Consider the following 3253-nt stretch of genomic DNA (forward strand, 5'->3'; position numbering starts at 1 on the left):
GGCATGTCCTGGGGTAGTTCGGGAGAGCTGATCGGACTCCAAACATGTATTCAAAACATGGTGAACAAGAAGCTCAAACTCGTCAACGTAGTCCAGGTCATGCTCATCCGTTGGATCCTCCCATGCCAACAACGGGCTTTCAACTTGTGGGAGTTCGACCCGGCCCAACACCGAACTCTGAACAGGCTCTTCGACACAACTCACGAGGATGCCTGGAAGGTGCTATTCAAGAGTGCCGAGGTTCCCCCTCCCACTTCCGAGGATCGCGGATTCTGCGCGAAGCGCCAAGCTAGCGCGGTAAGCTGTTTTACCTCTCACAGGATACTTGTTTTTCATAGTTTGACTCTATGCGGGATTTAAGCTCCCGTACCTTTGACAGGACTGGCAGGAGACGGCCGTACAGATCGACTGTCCGGCTCCTTTGCCCGAAGGCCCAGTAGACGCTCTCCTGACGAAGATGCTGACTCCAGCTCCTTACAAGGTGCCGGAGAAGACCAAGAAGGCCAAGGCAACCCGAAAGAGTTCTTGACGCCAGGCGTCATCGGAGTCATCGTCCGATAACTCTGCGACACACTCCTCCCTCGAAGACGAGGAGGAAGAAGAAGATGCTCCCCCTTCAGTTGGGGGAGACAAGAAAAGGAAGGCCGCCCCAACTGGGGAGGCTGAAGGGTCCAAGAAGGGAAGGACTCTCCTTCCGGACAGCTCCACCACCGCCGCCAAAGGCGAAGACGACTGGCTGCTCAGGGCCAAGCCCCTGGCGAAGTCATAAGTATTCGAATACCAGAGTAACTCATAGCATTCCTTTGTCGCACTGCTTCCCCTCACGCCGAATATGATTATGCAGGCCGCCACTGGACTCGTCGGATATTGATGGCGATCCACTTCCGACCGCCACCTCCCCTTGCCCTGCGGACGACGCCGAGGTATTGTCTCAAGAGGCACCGGGTCGAGGGGAGATAGTCCCGGAGGCGCCTCAAGGCGACCTTTCAGACTCCGGGAGTAGAGGGAACAAGGCCCCTGAGGGCTCCGAGTTCGGCCCTCAGCCGAACACCGCGCCGGAACCTCCAGTGGTTCCGGACTCGGGCAGGCGGCCTCCTTCCAAGAGGGGAAAGACGCCTGTGCCGGTGACCTCTGTCCATCCAGAGGCGCCGGACAATCTGCTGGGAGCGCTTCCATCGACGAGGAGCACCATACTATTATGAGTGCGGTGGTCCAGAAGGTTCAGTCCGCCAAAAGCGGATTGACTGAAGCCTATGCTAGCCTTCTAACAGGCTTTGAGGTAAGTGTTTAAAATATAGGAAAAATATTACCGCATAGACAGTAGCCCCTGATGCTTTGTTCGGTGTTCACAAAGAAAAGCCGAACAGAGGATCAAACAATATCGCAGGAGTCTAATATAAGTATGTCAATATGCGTATGCAGGCTTCGCTGCTGGCATCTGCCGCACTGACTGCAGAGGTTGCCACACTGAAGCAGGACCTTGAAGGGTCCAAGGACGAGCTCGGCCTTGCCAAGAGGCAGCTCGAGGAGAACAAAGGTAAGTAGTACCTAGTCTGTGGATAGGTATAAAAAGAATGCGATTGCAAAATGACAGGATCATCATGAATTTGCCAGGGGCCACGACCGAAGTGGCGACCCTAAAGCAAGCATTGTCCGAGGCCGAAGATAAAGCGGCCAAGGAGCGCACCGAGCGGGAAAGGCAAGAGGCTCGGCTGGGCGAGGTGCAGCAAGAGCTCCAGGCTCTCGTGACGAAGCACGAGGCGTTGGAGCTTGACTCGAAGACGTGAGAGTCTAAGCTTGCCGCGGCCCTCGAGAGCGCAAAGAGTGCCAAGGCCAAAGCCCAAAAGGCCCTCCAGGAGATTGACGCGATGAAGAAAATAGCGGCGGGTAAGGAATTCTATATGCAAAGCAAGCATGTGAAAGTAAATTACCTATTACTTACCCGAATCCGGAGCTCTCCAGGAGCATTCGCAGATTTGCCCCGTAGCGTGTCGGATGCCGCACAGTTTTACCAGGCCGAGGAGGCAAGCTCAATGAAGAAGCTATTCTGGTCTCAGTATACTGGGACCAAACACCCGGTGCCTATGAGCGACCAGCTGAAGCAGCTGGTCGAGCTACACAAGGCGGCCGAACAGGCCATGAAGGGCTTTATAGTCCGGCTCTGGCCTGGCGACGCCCTTCTGAACAGCTACTTCGGCCTAGTGAGGCAGCTTGTGGATGCCTGCCCACGGCTGGAAGTCGTCAAGCGGTCCGTCTGCATCGAAGGTGCACGCCGGGCTTTTGCCCGTGTGAAGGTGCAATGGGCCAAGCTAGACGCCATGAAGCTGATCAAGGAAGGACCGCCATAGGGCAAGGAGCATCGCACCCCCGAAATTTATTATGAGGGTGTCCTGACGGGTGCCCGTCTTGTAGCGGACGAATGTCCAAAGGATGTAATATTTGAGTAAACTTGCTCGTGTGATCATGTATGATGAAAACTTGTTTCATATGCGCTATGCAACGCTTGTTTGAACTTAAAATATTACCTTCTGTTTGGCTGTTTATCCAATCTGAGAGATGGCTAGTCCTCGGCTTCTGCCCCCATGCCGCGAGTGCTGGGGTGTTCGGGATAAACCTGAGCACTCTTGTTCCCATTTTTGGGTCCTTCGAGGGAGGTGCTCAGCACAGCGAACAAGGCAACCGGACTAATAATGCTTTATCACTCTCACTTAGCCATAGAATTCTATAATTTTAAATTTCGGCGAAGCCCCTGGTATTCGGAAGGCCGAATTCGGGGCGTGATACACGCATTTAAGCCGGACAGGACCGGCTCCTCGCTCTAAGCGGCATAAGTCTTTAGGGACTCGAAACCTCGCCAAACAGCGACCAGTCTCTCGCCTTATCATGACAATCAGTTTTAGCTTTCTCTACTGAGGTGCTTAGCCCAGCAGAACCGGGGCACAATCGCAGTAGTTCTCCTAGTGCTACCTTAGCCGATAGAGCGGACCGTAAGGTACCAAAACATAGGAGCCGGGCAAACCCAACATTTGACCAAAGACATGATTCGGAGCTGATGCATATAATGCTACAAGTTCGGGGTGCCGCACTTGTGAAAGTGTTCGGACTTCTCACACCATAATGTGGGGTACTTAAACCCCTGGTGTATTGGCCGTACCAAAGTGTACGGTTGCAAGGCGTCATTAATGAACACATATATATAAAACAAGAATGCAATAATAGTCGTAATGTTATGGATTGTTTATTCAAAAATGTG

The sequence above is a fragment of the Triticum urartu genome, chromosome 5A (genome assembly GCF_056163025.1).
Source record: "Triticum urartu cultivar PI428250 chromosome 5A, HENAU_Tu73, whole genome shotgun sequence".
Lineage (NCBI taxonomy): Eukaryota > Viridiplantae > Streptophyta > Magnoliopsida > Poales > Poaceae > Triticum > Triticum urartu.